The sequence below is a fragment of the Hyaena hyaena genome, unplaced genomic scaffold, assembly GCF_003009895.1.
Source record: "Hyaena hyaena isolate Hyena2069 unplaced genomic scaffold, ASM300989v1 scaffold_810, whole genome shotgun sequence".
In the NCBI taxonomy this organism is placed as follows: Eukaryota; Metazoa; Chordata; class Mammalia; order Carnivora; family Hyaenidae; genus Hyaena; species Hyaena hyaena.
In genome coordinates, this window is record NW_024081438.1 from 30,862 (window position 1) to 49,366 (window position 18,505).

Here is an 18,505-nt window from a genome sequence, read left to right on the forward strand (position 1 = left end):
TCCTCTTTTTCGCCCGTTCCCAACAGCTGGAGGGGTAATCACAGAAGGGGCTGGAGAGGCGGCGGCGCGGACGAGGGCAGCAGCTGCTGCAGCCGCCTCTGGCCGAGGTGCGGTGCCTCCTGCTCCGCCCGCCAGCCCGGGTCTCCGCCTTACTCTGGGCTGGAAGCGAAGCCGCTCCCCCCTCCCCCCGCCCGCCCCGCGCGTCCTGCCCAAGCGCGAGCAGCAGCGGCCCGGATCGCCGCTAGGGGAGACGGCCAGTGCGCAGGCGCGGCCGCCTGCTCGCTGGCGCGCCCCCGTGGTCCCCGCGGCTCCGGGGGCCTGGAGGAGGCCAGGGGTAGGGGGCGACGTGGGCGCGCACGGCCTAGGGAGCGCCGAGCGGGAGGGGCAGGGGCGGAGCTGGGGAGGCGCGGCTGGCTCCACGCCTCAGGTGGGGGGAGGGGACGATGGCGAAGGGGCACCGCGGAAGGGCGCAGGTGCCGTGTCCATGACAACCGCGTTACCCTTCGGGCGGGGACCCGGAGCTGACTAGCTGGAAGCCGCCGGGATCGGGTACTGACAGACCGAACTGGAGGGGTCCTGGGGAGGGCGGCGGGAGAAGGGGACAGGGGGTGCCGAGTGGGAAGAAATGGTGAGCCCAGAGACGGCACTAACGCCTGGCTGGAGGGCTGGGCCCAAGTGCAGCGAAGGTAGAGACTGGCACGGGATGTAGGTTTGTTGGGACCCGGAGTACCAAGGGGAGGAGGATTGGACTTTAAAATAGGACCTGGAAGATGGAAGTGTTAAAACAGATGCAACACTTGCTCATTTCATGAGCCTTTGTTAAGTGCTGTATATGTGGAAGGCGTTCTAATTCTTTTGATTCAAAGAATTATTACTAAGCCCCTAATTTGCACCAGCCACTCTACTTAAGCATTTCAAGATACCAAAAAATGTTTAATTTCTGGTGTTTGTCCTCGCGGAGATTACACTTTAGTTGGGGAACTTAGCAGAGAATGTAAGGGGTGTATGCTCTGCCCATCACCATCAACTGGGGCTGAATGAAACTGTTACAGAAATGCCAGAATCGAAGAAGGTACAGGCTACATCAAATACGAAACATAAGTTACAGTCATCTTTGTTCTGCTACAATGCCAAGTGACATTTATTTTATTTTATTTTTTTATCAAGAGAGAAAAATAAAGACAAACCCTATGGCAGTTTTGTTAAGACAAAAGTGAGGCTGCATTCACAACACGCTATTTGTCTGGTCTGCTGGCCCATCAACATCAATGTGTTCATTCATGCCAATGTACGTACGACCTTATATCACTTGGTACACGCATTTTTTAACTCCTTTTTTGGCTATGCCAGCTATGTTATATACCCTTCTCTTCCTAAGATGGCACGGGCCGTTGTTTGAAAATATCAAAGCCATGCGTCTTATTCTGTCCAAGCAATGGCTAGAAAGCTCTATCTCTATCCATTCATTTATCTTTTTCTTCCAAAATCTTCTTGCCTTACATTTTCCTTGTCACCACCACTTTACCACTTTAAAAATTCCTGGGAGAAAGTACACAGGAGTCAACAGAGTACACTTTAGAAAAACCTCCTTAGCCAACAACGATGTTTCAGGACCACGGACAGTGACACTGCATGTTCCCCTCCCCAAGCCTTTTCCTTATGCTCAGCCTATAGAAACAGTGGAGACACTACAGAAGATACAGGATGTGCTTCAAGAAGTAAACGGTGAACACCAAATGACCTGTGCCAAAAGATAGGAACAGACTGGAAAGAGGAAGAAGCATACCATGAACTGGAGTCGGTAGGAAGGAAGTAGGTCCTTCAGCTAGACTTGAAGAAAGAAGAGGTAACATGCAAGGAGACATCACAGAGCCCTAAAGTGGTAAGAGGGGGAAAAAGTTAGCCAGGGAGGTGTTTGAATAAAAATAGGGATACTTAATAGTACTACTGCACAGTATCTTCTTGAAGGCAGAGTAAACCTCTGATTTAATTGGTATAAGAATATGGGAAGAATAAAGTAGTCCCAGTTAAATAAGGTACAATACTATCTCAAGGACTGGCACATTTTTGTTATTACTGTGAGTTTTCATTCTCTAGTCAGGCTGGAGGAGTTAAATCTAAAAATACAGACCAAAGAGTTATTAGATAAGTTCACCTCTTTAACACTGAGAGGATTCATTTATAGGTTTGTAAATTGTTTTAAATCAGGCTTAAATTTACAATTCTGTTCAATTGACAACAGAAGGGGAGGAAAAGCTAATGTAGATCCAGTGTTGACTTGTCAAAATGAGATTTGCCTCATTACTGTTTTGTACTGACTTTCAAAATATATGGATATTTTTAAAGTTTCTCTATGTTGAGAGAAAAAGAGAGAGACAGACAGAGAGGCAGACAGAGAGAGAGAGAGAGAGAGACAGAGAGAGAGAGAGAGAGAGAGAGAGAGATTGAGAATCCCAAGCAGGCTCCATGCTGTCAGGAAGGAGCCCAACTTGGGGCTCAATCTAATGAACCATGAGATCATGCCCTGAACCATAATCAAGAGCCAGAGGCTTAACCAACTGAGTCACCCAGGGACCCCAAGAAATTATTACTGAGAAATCTTTAAAAGTCATTTGTCAAATACTTATAAGGTTTTGTCTGTGCAATTGCTTTAGAGCTGATAAAAAAATAGAATAAAAGCCATCCTTTATTTCTTAGACCCTTGACCTCCTCTCCCACTCTTCCTTCAAAATACACCAAACTGTTGTCTGTCAGTCAGATAGTGATAAGAAATTATCCAAGCAATGCATTTAAGTTCCCCAAAGGCAAATGGCAACTGAGATTTTTGTTTCCTACCTCCAAAGAGTTTACTAACTCTCTTATGTTGTAGATGAAGGGGAATCGTCACCCCTACTTTTCCCAATGGAAACATGCAAATTGAGTATGATTTTAGCTGTATTTATTTTTCTCTGTTAACAGTCTAAACACCCTTGTATACTAGATATCAAAAGGCTATAATTTTATTTGTCCTCATTCTAAGCCAAGGGGATACTTCTTTTTTTTTTTTTTTACCTTTATTTCTTTTGTTTTGAGACTTTGTGAAAATGTCTATTTCCAATATTTTTGATTTAAGTGTTGTCCTTCATTTCAATGACATGAACAGATACAGTCCTCACCTCAGAAAAACAAGCAGTTTCCCTTCCTGCATTCATATTAAAGATTTATACCAACATAGACAACAAAAAGTTTATTAGTGTGTGCTAATGGAATAATATTGTATAAAATTAAAATACAATTTAACCTGTAATAACATGACATCTAGATTTGTGGAGTAGACTCCAATACTGACAATTCGAAGTAAAATTATTCCTCAAGCTTATACATTTAAATGTTAGGTCACTACACATTGGAAACCTCATTCAGTCTGTTAGCTCCTGAAATTTCTCTATCAAATCCTCCTGAGCAATTCATGTTTAAATAGATAGCGGTTTTAAGTTCACAGCAAAATTGAGCAAAAGTACAGAGCTTTTCTATATACCTCCTGCTGCCACATAAGCAAACCCCCTCCCCTATTATTGACATCCTGCACCACAGTGTTACACCGAACCTACACAATGAACCTACACTGACACATTATCACTCAAAGTCCATAGTTTACATTAAGGTTTTCTTCTATACATTCTATAGGTTTTGTCAAATGCATAAATGACACGTATTCACCATTGACGTATAGAGAATAGTTTCATTGTCCAAAAAATCTATACTCTGCCTATTCATCTTTCCCTCCATCTTAGCCCTGGCAACCACAGATTTCTTTTTACTCTACCTATAGATCTGCCTTTTTCAGAATATCATATAGTTAGAATCATACAGTATGTAGTCTTTTCAGATTATTTCCTTTTACTTAGTAAATATGCATTTAAGTTTCTCACTGTCTTTACAGTTTCAGAGTTCATTCTTGTTAGTGCTGAATAATATTCCATTGTTTGGTTTTACCATAGTTTATATAGCCTCCTACTAAAGAATATCTTGGATGTGTCCAACTTTTGGCAAATATGGATAAAGATAATATAGACATTTTACTTTTAGTAATCTTCTAAATATCTTAGATCCTCTTACAATATTTATTACATATGTGTCATGCCCCAGAATTTCTTCTTATATGATTCAGCTTGTTCTCACAACCTAAGCAGATTTCATCTCTGTCTAAAATATATCAATGAAACTCTCTGTTGTTCTTATGTACTCCTTTCATTATTTTTTAAGTTTATTTATTTATCTTTAGAGAAAGAGAGAAAAACAAGCACAGGAGGGGCAGAAAGAGGAGAGAGAGGGAATCCCAAGCAGACTCCACACTGTCACCACAGAGCCCGATGTGGGCTCCATCTCACAAACTGTGAAATCATGACCTAAGTCAAAATGAAGAGTTGGATGCTCAACTAACTGAAGCACCCAGGTGCCCCATGTACTCTTTTCATTATTAAAAAGCAAACAAACAATAACTTATTTCAGAATTCTTGTTTTCTACCTATTCTATGAGCTCAAACTTTTTTCAAACATATCTATTATTCGTAAATTTCTATCCTGAGTTACATGTGTGTGTATACTGAATGGTGTGTTTACTTTTTTTACACACACACCATTTTTATGTTTACAAGTAAATATAATGAATGCTTTAGGAAACACATATGTAAAGTCTCTACTTTTTCATCTTGAAACATTTCAACTGTAACATTATATAGATAGAATTTGGTAGGCAAAATAATGGGCCCCTAAAGATTTCCATGGCTGCTCCCTTGAATCTATGAATATATTATGTTACATGGCAGAGGGAATTTTGCAGATGTGATTATAGTTAAATAATTTGAGAAAGGGAGATTATCCTGCATTATCCAGATAGGTTCAATACAATTACATGTCCTCTTAAATGTGGAGAATCTATAGGGCACATGGATGGCTCAGTTGATCAAGCACCAGATTCCTGATTTTGGCTCAGGTCATGATCTCATGATTCATGAGATGGAGCCCCACCTAGGGCTCCTTGCTGAGAGCATGGAGCTTGCTTGGGATTCTCTGTCTCTCCCTCTCTCTCTGCTGTACTCTCTCCAAATAAATAAATAGACTTAAAAAAAAATAAGAAGCGGAGAATCTTTCCTTGACTAGAGTCAAGATACATATTAAAGAGATGAGACAGCAGGAGAAGAGTCACAGAGATTCCAAGCATGGGAATGACTTAAATGGTTTTGCTGACTTTGAAGGGAGCTATAAGCCAGAAAATAAGGGCAGCCTCTAGATGCTAAGTGTTCTTAGTACTCCTGGTCAACAGCCAGCAATGAAACAGACCTCAGCCCTAGAACTATGTGGAAGTGAATTGTGCCAACAATGTGAACAAGCCTATAGATGAATTGTTCACTAGAGCCTCCAGAAAGGAACACAGACCTGCCAACACTTTGATAGCAGTTCTGTGAAACTCTAAAAAAACAAACCAGTTTAGCCCACTAGACTTCTGAATCACAGAACTATGGGATAATAAATTTGCACTGTTTTAAGCTGCTAAGTTTGGGGAAACTTAGTGATGGAAAACTAATGTAAAAATTCCATATCAGTTACCTTAACTCCAAAAAATAAAGGAGCTTCACTGAATGGCACTTATGAGTGCCTTTAAATTCCTGTATTACCATATTCTAGTTTGTGATACTGGGCAAGTTACTTGATGTTTATAAGACTTAGTTTCAAAGTGGTGGCATTTTTTAACTATATCCATTTTTTGTGAGAAATAAATGAAATAATATGTGTCAAGTTTCCAGCACCCTGTTTTCCATAAGAAGATGTTGTATGCTTCCTTTAGTTAATATTTCTAATATGAGTAAGTGAAGCAGGCATGAAAATAAAAATATTCCTTTGTATATTTTGACTATTTAGGATTTCATTCCATTATCTTTTATTTCCAGATTATCTTTCAAAAAAGATAAAATAGGCCATAATATCTTCTCATACTAAGTATGTCACTTCCATCTTTAGTTTCCCTAATAGACCTACTTTCCCTTAGAAAAAAACTAAGGCTAATTGCTTAATGTACTTCAAAATTGTATCCTTTTACCCACAACTGTTACCCTGGAACAACATTTTCCAAACTCTGCTCTAAGGAGGAATATAATTCCTGTCTGCATTTTTTCAGTAGCAAGTAACTGTAATCCAAATTAATTTAGTATGAGCAAAAGGGAGATTTTGGTTTACAGATCTGAGAAGTCTAAGATGTGTCTTAATGAGACTCAGCTAAATCCAGGAAGTCATCAGAAATATTAGTTATGTTGGGGGCACCTGAGTGGCTCAGTTGGTTCAGTGTATGACTTTGTCTCAGGTCATGATCTAACAGTTTGTGAGTTTGAGCCCCACATCGGGATTGCTACTGTCAGCACAGAGGCCACTTCAGATCTTCTGTGTTCCCCTTCCTCTGTCCCTCCCCCACTTGCACTCTATCTCTCTCTCAAAAATAAACATATATATGTGTATATATATAATATGTTGAACATATATATGTATATATATAATATGTTAAGCATATATGTGTGTGTATATATATATAATATGTTAAGCATATATATATGTGTGTGTGTATATATATATATATATAATATGTTGAAGGCTCTGATTGGGCTTGATGGGGTCTTGTTCATATATGAACAGATTCCTATGACCAGAGAAATAGGATATTCTGATTCAAATGCCCACTCCAAGGCTATGTGCAAGAGGATGAGAATTACCAAAAAGGTTTTGAGAATGGCATGGGAAAGCATATAGCTCCAACTAAAATTACAGCATCCCAGACTATTTTAAAAGTGATTTCTACAATGAAATTGTATTGGTAAGTGCCAGGTGAAACACATTTTAAAGGTTTCCTTCACAAATACTCAGAATATGATAATTTACGTGAAGACTATTTAAGAGAAAGATATCATATATAGTGTTTCCCATACTTATTTGATCACAGAACCTTCTCTCACAAAGCATCTCTTATGATTGGAGTTCTAAGGAAAATGCTTTGGGAAAAGTGGCCTTAGTTTTCACCTTACTCTTTTGGTCTTTGATTCTCACAGCTTAGTAATGAGTTTATTTCTGCTTTTCCTTGACTTACAAATTTCTAGTCCTCACTGCCATTCTTATTCTTATCAAAGAAACTATCATTTTAGAACTTAAGGGGACTTTAATGATAATCCTTCCTATATAACCTCCTTATTTTGCAGATGGAGAAACAGGCTCATTGTGCTTTTTCTCCCATAATCATGGGGACTAGTCAATTACTGTTATGAATCACCCAGACTAAATTATGCTGAGGTAAAAAATAATGGTCTTCTCAGAGGGTCATGTCATAGCTCTTTTTCATGATTCTCCTTCTGAGATCCAAGCTAACTGCACAACCAGTACCTGGAATCTAATTCATGATCATTACAGAGGGAAAGAAAATGATGGATTGGTCTGGACCAGCATAGCTTGTATATTAGATCCAAACTACGCACAAAGCCCACACAACCACAAGGGGCTTTTAAGTTCAAAAGTACCACATGCTTGAGAGACAAGGAACCTGAAATATGTGGTAAACAGTTCTGATTACCACAGAGGAAAAAAAATGTTAGAATAGGATTCCTTGACTCACTTCTCTTTCCAAATAGGGTTTGTTGATGCATGATAATGAAAGATATCGCAGACTATTTGCTAGTGCTAAGGACTATTAAAAGATTTCCACATATTAATAAATGAGAAAATTACTAATATTATCCACATTTCTAAGATGAGGAATCTGAAACACAGGGTGTTTTAGTAAGGGTTGCCCCATAACTATAACTAAAAGGCACCTCTTATTTATAAGGTTCTGGATATAATTCAGGTCATGAAGTTAGCAGGTGGTAGACAGGAATTTTTAATCCATACCCCCTGTCTACAGTGGTCTTCACAGCTATCTACCTCCCTGCTAATGGATAAACCTAACTCTGTCCTGTAAGTCAAAACACTTAATTCTTAGTTCAGCTTTGAAATGACTGAAGTAGATTCCTTTTTAACTTGTAACAACACATGCACCAAAAACACATTAGGAAGGAGATTCAGAAATTTAAAATATTAAATACCAAATGCTCCATCAAACAAAGGAAGATTTGAACTGAGAAATGTCTACAGCCCTTATTCTATGTACAAACACACTCACATGTGCACATTCCTCTATTTTGTTTGAGAAAGTGTTCTGATGATTAAAAAATATAGAGGCCACTGAACAAGCACGTCTCAAATTCTACAAATATTATTGTTCCAAGTTCCTGTTTGCACTATGTATTATCATGACATTCCTACTAAAGGCTCAAACTCATCCCTTTAAAGCTTTGGCACATTGATTCACTCATCCATTCAAGAAATTTTTGACACCTGCCTAGTAGATGACAGTGACAATTCTCAATGTTGATTATTTAGATAAATAAAAGACACAGTTTGTGCCATCAATGATATCATAGTTTAATGAAGCAAACTGATAAGAGGTAAGTGCAGTATAAAGCAAAGAGATCTTACAGAGCATACTGTTTATTGCTCATCCAGTATCCATTCCTCTCTCTTCCCATTCTAACAGTTGTACCTTTCTCCACCATGTAGCCCAGATGCTTTAGGCTGAGGCGAACCTAAATTCTGGCTCTAAGAGTAGGCCTGGCAAAGGGGCAATCCCCTTGACCCTGTTGCAGGCATGAGTTCAGAAGTTCAGGCCTAGGCTCATTGTCCCATTTAATTCTCTGGCTGTACGGTTTGATTTAGGAATTGACTTATGATGGAATTTGCACATGTGGGACAAAGAGAAGTTTTAAGCGGCTTCTGAAAAATAACTCACTTTTCAAGAGAGCTAATAGAAGAATCACCCACTTTTCTTTGTATTTCAAATGGCATATAGGTGTAAAACAAGGAAATGACACAGACTCTTTATATCAGTCCAGGTTTAGGTAGGAAAAAATGAACTACTATAGATAGTTCAAACAAATAGAATTTCATACAGGAAACTGATTGCTCAAGTGTTTGAAAGACTGAGAGATAAAAAGAGAAAATGCAGCAAACCAAAAATAAGCAACTTCAGGAAACATCTATAGGGCCAGGGCATGGAAAATAAGGGAAGAGAGAGTTTTATTTAAGCTAGGTCTGTGCTGTTGTGGTGTTACCAAGGAGGAACTATCTAAGTCAGTGCTGGAACCATGAAAGTCACGGACACCACTGCTGAAACCAGGGTCCTAGGAGGAGTTCATCTATTTCTAGAGGTACTGTCAGAAAGAAAAAGAGAGATGTAATAATAGTGTCTCCTCTCTTCCTGTGTTCTGATCTTTTCCCAGTGTCTCCTACTGGCATAATTTAAGAGAGGCCAGAAATGGAACCTGACAAATTTAACATATAGCCTCCCCAACCACAGAACTCTAAAGAATGCTGTGTAAGAGGTTGAAAGAAAGTGGGCAAATAATCAACACATTCACCTTTTGTTTATTCAGTATCTATATACATCCTTCTTACTACCTTAAATTTTAATACAACAACAATGGCAGTGATGTGATGCAACTTATCTAGATACAACTATACTTTGCATAATGAAAGATACTCTCTTCTTTCCCCCAAAATGGAGTATACAAAATCTTATGAGTTTTCATTCAAAGTCACAAGTCCACTATAATATTCTATCCCCCAAACATTACATTGTAATAGCCACTATTATTACTTCTTATATTAAAAAAAAAAGAAATTAGTTAACATTTAAAAGTACACACACACACACACACACACACAATGTTCTAGAACTCATATATGATCAACTTCCTTTATCTGCTACTCATTCCATGTTTATTTTGGTCCCAGCCAGGATCTCAGTGAATATAGTCCATTACCTACTGAGGATGAGCCAAATCTTCATTCCTAAGGTGGACTGCTTAATGCAGAAGATTTTTTGATTTGTCTAAACCTCTATTAATTTTTTTCTGTAGAATACTAAAATACTTAGTGGCACTCCAGGAAACCTCCTTGGTTCCAGACATATTTCTGCCTACATACACTATAGAGCAGCAACCCAACTTCCCTTGGTAATTAGAATCAATCACTCCATAAATCATAGTAACCCATTATTTGTCTGTTGTTTCAATGCAATATGGAGCCCACAATGACCAGGTGGCAAACTTAACATCCATTTCAATGAAAGAATTATGTCTCCTGGTTACAACAGTATTCATTATGGAAATAAGAACTCTGAACCAGGAGAGCCCAAAGTTGTATGCATGGGAAAAAATAGTGAGTAATTCATTTCTCTTCTTAATTTTTAGATTAAGGGTAAAACAGTATCATATAGTATCTAGTAGAAGCTGATACTACATGGTATAGGAAAACACCCAAAATGTTAAACTAGTTTTTCTCAGCTGGTATGCATCTAATACTTCAGGAGGAAATTCTATGTGTCTGTCAAAGCAGCTACTTTTGAGTCAAAAAGTATATAGTAAGATCCATGAATTATACGGCCCTATTGCTGTCCTTCTTTTGCTTTGTAGTAAGTTCTTTGGTCAGAAGCAATATCTTGATGGTGAATAAGGGACCCCAAAGTCTCCTGATGTTGGTGCTAGAAGAGGCAGTGGAGTAGGAAAAGCAAATTCAATATCCAGAATGAATACAAAAATCATTTACTGTTTCAAGCTGGAAAAAGTCCAAAGCAATCAATCTAATACCAGGTGGCTGCCTGGACTCTCCAAGGAACAGTGCCAATCAGGGTCTAAATCTGACCTCTGTTGTTGACTCCTGTGCACTCAGCAAGGATGGTAGTCAAATACCTTTGGTAAGGGAAGGTCTATATTGTCGAGGTTTTTGAAGAATTTCTGTGATACTCTGCACATGAACGCATGAATTAAGCACTGATAGAGAGGCTAGGAAATTGTTGTCTAGATGATATGTATCATCCAGGTCCTCTTGTATGTCTGTTCACTCAGAGTAAAGCACTGCTGCTTGGCTTCTGTCATTCAGGAATCTCATCATTTCCTCTGAAATCAGGGAGCCTATTTCAAAGTTGGCCCCTTGGAATGTCATCCCCAGCCAATAAAAGAAAGCTACCACAAAATTCATTTTATTTAACTTTATTATGTATAATTCCAAAAATACATAAAATGAGGAATAGTGTAATTAATCCACTGTTGCCTATCACTCAGCTTTGACAATTATTAGTTCCTTACCAATATTCTTCAATCTATATTTGTATTGACCCACTGAATCAGTATTTTTGAATATTTTGGTACTTCCCTCACTAATTTATTTCTCAATGTCTGAATGAAGGGAGTATTACCTAGACTCATCTGGGGGCCATACTGAGAGATGACCAAGTTGCAAATAATAAATACGCTATGTTATTTCTACCTTCCTAAATCTTGAAATATTTCTTCATTATGCCAGGGCAGTTGTATACACTCAATATCATTGAATATAGGCCACATTATACGCTGATGTCCTCACAGCTGAACCACTCCTATCTGCTTAAGATAGCACATTGAATACAGAATCTCTTTAAACTGTCCTTTGTTCCAAAATCCTTAGAGACCATCCTACACATATTCCCCAAGTTTAAGTTAATGTGAGTAAAAAATAATATTCTTACAATTATTTTTTATGTATAAGTCATACACCCATGGATAAGATGTTATACTTGTCTCCTGATGTATGCTAAAATCTGACTCAAATTGCAGGGTCAAAGGCAAGGAGGCATGGGGGAGATCTGTCTTAAAAATCGGCATCCACTGGGGAAAGCAATTTCCTTATGGAAGGTTACTACAGGGTCTCCAAACAGTCAAAGAGTAATAGCCATCAATATGGATAATTATTTCTGCTAACAACGGAAGTTCAAGGAAATTTGTGGTTTCAAGATACTCAGATTGATCCACATCTACCAAGATGTGCCTATGTCAAACTTGAGAGTTCAGTTCTTTCTAGTAAATCCTCTAAATTTCACACAAGATAATGTGTTTTAATTTTCACAGAAGATACTTGGGCCACGGATTCAACTTACATAATAATTCTGGAATTTTCACTTTTAAATTTGAGATGGGATTTGGAATCTCCCCTACAGCTATAATAAATGAGAGATTATTTTAGGAACACAATAAAATCTCCATGACTCCTTGACTTGCCTAGAACTAAGAGATTAAAGCCCTGGGCTTATCAATTTCTTTCAAAAAGTAATCAAATGCAGTCTACAAAAAAAAAAAAAAAAAAAAATCTTGCCCCCAGCATTTGTAGTCGTCATCACTACTATAGCAGTTGAATATATTAACTACTTGGTTTCCCAGACTGTTGCCTTCAGTAAGCCTTTCATTTGAAGCAGTAGTCAATAACAATCTGGTAAATGGGATACCACTGTATGTCATGGATTAGCAGTAACCCATTTTCACCTGGTCCTAAGGCCAGCTTTATTTTCAAAATCTTTAAGCTACATAACCCAAGAATCCTTTTATTGAAGTCTGTTTTTCTGGAACCTGAAACACCCAAAATCATTCTAATGGTTTCAAACAATGACAATATTATATATTAGAAAGTCTGAGAAAAATAAAAAAGGGATGAAGATGAGGTGTATCAGAGATTAGTAATTGCTGTCATTGGCTACTTAATCTAGTTCTTGGAGAATAAAAGAAATAAGATGGAAAAAATGATATAATGAGTCTAGAAGAACATACATTGCTTCCCTGCTAGGGTGATGTCGAGATATGCTAACACCATGGAATAGGGACGTGAAGCTTGTGCTAGACCATAGAAGAGGAACCCGTGAAGCTGGATTGCAGATAGATAAAAAGGATACAGTTGCTCAAAAATACTGCCAGAAGAAGAGCAAGAGAGAAGAATCATTTCTGTATTCCTCCATTTGATGCTCTACTGGTGTCATTTGTTGGAAGAATTTAGTAGATATCAGCTAGGCAGGAAGGCTAAGGAATGCACTTTGCGGTCTTCTGTACCCAGAATTTCAGAGCAGAGAAGCTGTGAGGTGAGAAGCAATAGGGAAATACACTATGTGGGCAATAAAATTTCTTTTTGTGTATAAGTCATTTCTGTGTATTTCTGTATTTAAGTCATTTCATTTTGGGCAAGAAAGATTTTGGGTTTGTCACCCTCCCCCCAAGTTAAATATAAAAATCTGACTCATTTGTTAAGTACCTATATATAAGAAATATTTATATTCCTTAGAAAGTGTGGCAAATAAGAATAATATTGATACTAGAAATGGAGACAAGATGAAAAGCAAATAACAAATAAATACGCAATATAATTTTCAGTGTTGATAAAAGCTATGAAGAAAAGTAAAGTGTGGTTAAGAGGTAGAGAGAAATAGGAATTGGTAGAGCCACTTATCAGGGGTATTTGGGAATTTCTAAGAAGGCGATGGATGAACACAGATGTGAAAAACTATATGAGTGTGATGGTTAATTTTATGTGCCAACATGTGTTTTTGGAAAAGATTAATATTTAAATCAGTAAACTTTTAGTAAAAAGATTACCCTTCATAATGTGGGAAGGCCTCATCCAATCAATTGAAGGACTGAATAGAATAAGAAGACCAGATTCCCAAACAAAGAAGGAATTATCTACTAGGTGCCTTCAGATTTCATCTGCAGCAGTGGCTCTCCAGACTGCTGGCCCACACTACAGATTTTGCCCACCTTCATAATCATGTAAGCCAATTTATTGTAATAGATATAGATACAGATACATTTCTTTATGATACATAAATATGTATATATATTTTATTATTACATACAATATATAGAGAAATGCTTTTAAAATAGACAGAAATAATAGTCTAAATAAATAAATAAATAATCTTTTGACTCTGTATCCCTGGGGAACCCTTCTGATTCAGTGAGTGGTACTTGCCAAGGCTCTATGTAGGAGCACTCTGGGCATAAGTAGCAAATATCAAGGTCCTGAGGTAAGACCAAGCTTGTAGCATTGAAGGAACATTGAAATGGAATAGTGGTAGTATTAGTGGATAGGAGTTCAGTAAGGTAGAGAAGAGCAATAGCAGACAGGGCAGGAAAGATCTAGATGGGCCATATTACAAATATCTGAGGTTATGGGAAGAATTGAGGATTTTATTTTTATTTTGGTAAGAAACTATTGAAGTGGTTTGGTCAGATAAGTGACACATTTGATTTTAATTTTTTTTTTTTTTTTTACAAATAGTTTATTGTCAAATTAGTTTCCACATAACACCCAGTGTTCATCCCCACAAGTGTCCTCCTTTTAATTTTCAAAAGATCACCGTAATTGCTATAGAGAGAACTGAGTCAGAGGATGCACTCAGAAGGACACACAAGATGACATGATATTGTATCAATGTAAGCAATATATGGTGGCTTTGTGAAACCTATCCTGCCTGTTGACTTTGAGCTATGTGATCTGATTTCTTTTGTTGCTATTGTTTAAGACAGTTTGAGCTGAGTTTTCTACTTTGTAGATATCATGATCCTAGCTGATGCAAAATTTGGTATCAAGTGTATGGTGCTGAATCAAGGTAAAAGGAGGGCAGTGAAAAGAATCCCTCCCTCTGGGACTAGGAAGTTGGTGATCTTTGTTAAGCAGTTATACAAGAGATGACTAAAATGACATCCCTTAGGATGATTCCATTAGGAAACAACCATGTACTTACAGAGGGTGAAATATAGGGTGACTGACCTAAAAAGATGCTTAATATCACTCATCATCAGGGAACTATAAATCAAAACTATGATGAGATACCACCTCACACTTGTCAAGATGGCTAAAATTAACAATATAAGAAACAACAGGTGTTGGTGATGATGTGGAGAAAAGGGAACCCTCCTGCACTCCTGGTGGCAAAGAAGGAACTGGTGCCACAATTATGGAAAACAGTATGGAGGTTCCTCAAAAAAAACAAGAACAATCCAACAATTTCACTATTAGGTATTCACCCAAAGGATAAAAGAAATACAGATTTGAAGGGGTATATTTACCCCAATGTTTATAGCAGCATTATCAGTAATAGCCAAACTATGGACAGAGTTCAAATGTCCATTGACTAATGAATGGATAAAGATGTGGTATATCTAGATCTAGATATAAACATAGATATATAGATATAGCCATAGATATAGATATTATTAAGCCATCAAAAGAATGAAATCTTGCCAATGACATGGATTGAGCTATAATGTATTATGCTAAGTAAAGTAAGTCAATCAGAGAAAGACAAATATATGATTTTAGTCACATGTGTGATTTAAGAAACAAAACAGATGAACATGTGGGAAATGGCAGGGAGAGAAGAAAGGAAAACAAGCACAAGAGATTCTTAACAAGATCCTTAGAGAAAAGAACAGAAGGTTGATGGTCAAAGGGAGATAGGTGGAAGGTGGGCTAGATGGGTGATGGGGAAGGTACTTATTGTGATGAGCACTGAGTGTTGTATATAAGTGATGAATCACTGAATTCTACTTCTGAAATCAACATTACACTGTATGTTAACTAATTAAAATTTAAATTAAAAAGAAAAAGAAAAGGAAATATAGGGTGACTGAGAAAAAGATCAGACTGTCAAAGTTGGATTGTCTTCTAGCCTTTGGTGATGTCTACAAGAAAGATAGAAAATGGCTCATTTAAAATTAAAGTTTTTGAAAATAGGGAAGAAAAGGAATGGAAGAAAATATCATTTTTTCTATTTACAGAGTGAAATCCAAGTTATTTCAAACCCACTTAATATGGAGTTTGATAGGTTTGGGAATGCCCAGTCTCTACCCCTAAGTTAAAATATTTGCTAACAGAGCAGTGCATTGAGAGGCCTAGAAGATAACAAGACTGAGAAAAGATGACCCTAACTCCTCAAACCTCTGTCAAGAAAATTTTGCTAAGCCAGTTTCAACTGATTATGTGGTTAATAATGCCATAGAGAAGGTGTGGATGAGATTTAAACTAGGGTAATTATGAAAGTTTTGGTTCCCTTTCACCTATTTTTTTATTAATTGTTCTGAGGTAGAGGTCAGAATGAAGGTGTTATTCAATTTCCAAGGGAACTGACAGTGCACAGAAGCTTGTTGCTAAGAGAATGAAATGATCAGGGTCAGACTCTGACCAGAATTACTATGTGTGCTTACAAATTTTTGGAAGCACAACTCAAAAACTATTAACTTTTTTAAGAGAAATTTAAGGCAAAAAAAAAAAAAATCCATACTCCACTAAATACTCAGGTCTTTGATTGCTCAAATCCAACACAATCTCCAGACCCTCAAATTGGTACCAGTTGAGACTGGACTGCAAATGTCACACCATCACTAGAAAGGACAAACTCTCCAATGTCCATTTTAAATATGATAATGGAGGAAAATGGAACACCCCCCCCCCTCCCCGGGAAAAAACATGCTAAAAGCAAAACTGGGTATGGGGCATCTGGATCAGTCACTTAAGTGACTGACTTTGGCTCAGGTCATCATGATCTCATGGTCTGCGTGGTCCATGGGTTCGAGCTCTGTGTCAGGCTCTGTGCTGACAGCTCAGAGCCTGAAGCTTGCTTTGGATCCTGTGTCTCCCTCTCTCTCTCTGCCCCTCCCCCACTTGTGCTCTCTCTCTCTCTCTCTCTCTCAAAAATAAATAAGCATTAAAAAATAAATAAATAAAATAAAAGTAGAACTGGGCAATGTGAATTTTGCTGACCAAGGATCTCATTTCTCTTGCAGACCAAGGGATACTTGATATTCCGATCCAAGTGGACACGATATGTACTATCACTCTGTGATCCTAGTATTTCTTATCCCATTCATCCCCTCTCTCAGTGGAAGTTTATTTGTTGTTGTTGTTTGTTTATTTGACTAATGGCATCCAGTTCCATTACCACCACAATATGCTGGTATAGGTACTATAAAAAAAATAGCTACATCTGGACCTGAGGGAAGAGAATGGATGAAACTTCAGTTTGTCTCCTTTGGACACGGACTCTCTGACAAGTGCATAGATATATGTTGTGTTCGCTTCAGCAGCACATCTACTAAAGAGGAAGGATATATGTGAAGCTTTGGTGATTAAAACATTTAATTGTTAATACTCTTCAATGCTTACTCTTCATCAGTCTCCTCCTCTCTCTTCCTAACAGTATAACTATTTTCATTCAGATGTCCATCTCTCCCCTATATAATCCTGTGATCAGGGGACATTTTCCATCCCAAATTCCAGTTATCAGCAAAAGAATGATTTGTATTCTCTTCCTGTCACAATTGATTTAAGTACCTAGACATAATAACAAAGATGTGGTATTCCTCTAGGCATATTTTTGTTTCTTTAAAGAAATTGCCATGTGTCTCAATTCAGGCCATGGTAACAAGTGAAGGTTTGCTGGGTGTTTTGGAGAAGTTTTTCCAACTTTTAAGTCCCGATTTTCGACTAATGGATATCATGGTAGGTAGAGGTAAAACCAGGACTGCCACAGCAATTTTGCCACTATGATGAGTACATTCTTGGGACAAAGTCAAAGTAAAAAGGCAAACATAGTTTAAGGAGCTAGAAAAACAGCAGCAACACAAAACTGGGGCCACTGTATGAGCCTGCTCCATACTGCAGTTTTATATAAGCCAATACAATTCTTTATTCTTTTGGAAAGTTTGGAGTAGATTTTCTGTCTTGTATCCAAATTCATCCTGACAATGGAATACAAAATTAAGAATCAGATGAAATCCAAATCCAGATAATAAACTTGATTCCTGAAGGAGGTGTGGCCTGAAATGAAACTGAAAAGAAAATAGTACTTTGCCAAAGATAAGGGAGAAGAACTGTGGGACACAAATGTTATTCATGGTACCATAGTACCTTTATTTAGTGTGAGGTCTCCTAGTGGAACACAGCCTAACTCCACATCAGTAAGAAAAGAATTAGTGGTCACAGGTATGCCTAGGTTAACTTCAGAACATTGAAGGAAGTGTGTTTACATGACACTGAGAAATTTAAAGTCATACAAAGTTTAGTTGATATCATCTGATGTAACATCATTCTGTACAGAGCAGAGAGCTAGAAGGACATAGAACTTACAACCTTTTGGTGATTCTGGATGATAGGTGCTATAGAAGGTGGGTACCAGCACAAACAAATGCTAGGAGCAGTTGGGTCAATATCCACATGGCAACAAATACAGCAATATGATAAGCCCAGAACTAAGGACACAAAATCAAAAGCCAAGGGGTAACTGAAGCAATAAAGCCAGAAATGCATAAGATGATAAATGGCAAGTAGTAACTGACATCAGCCATAGTGTTGGAGGAACAGAGGTGTTGGGGGCTGTGCTGAGAAAACACACAGCCCATTTAAGGACGTTGCTGCTCCTCAGCTCATTCAGAGTCCTTTCCTGAAGGACTATGTGCTAACATTACCAAAGCTTCCAATCTATGACACACTCTGGAACTCCAGATTTTAGAAGAAACCTCCTTATTTTACAATGCTGACTACTAGAGGTGCCTGGGTGGCTCAGTCCCTTCAGCATCTGACTCTTGATTTT

The 18,505-nt window shown here is 37.9% G+C and overlaps 1 long non-coding RNA gene across 3 annotated transcripts; it reads left to right on the plus strand.

Moving 5' to 3' along the window:
• Window positions 1-270: 270 nt before the first annotated feature.
• LOC120221735 lies at window positions 271-17,072 on the plus strand. Of its 3 annotated transcripts, none has more exons than XR_005525880.1 (4): window positions 271-334; window positions 1,668-1,882; window positions 13,527-13,682; window positions 16,701-17,072. It is a non-coding gene; the product is annotated as an uncharacterized LOC120221735 (long non-coding RNA). The 3 variants fall into 3 exon arrangements; XR_005525879.1 differs by lacking the exon at window positions 271-334 and adding an exon at window positions 485-549; XR_005525881.1 differs by lacking the exon at window positions 271-334 and adding an exon at window positions 1,177-1,288.
• The last annotated feature ends 1,433 nt before the right edge of the window (window positions 17,073-18,505 follow it).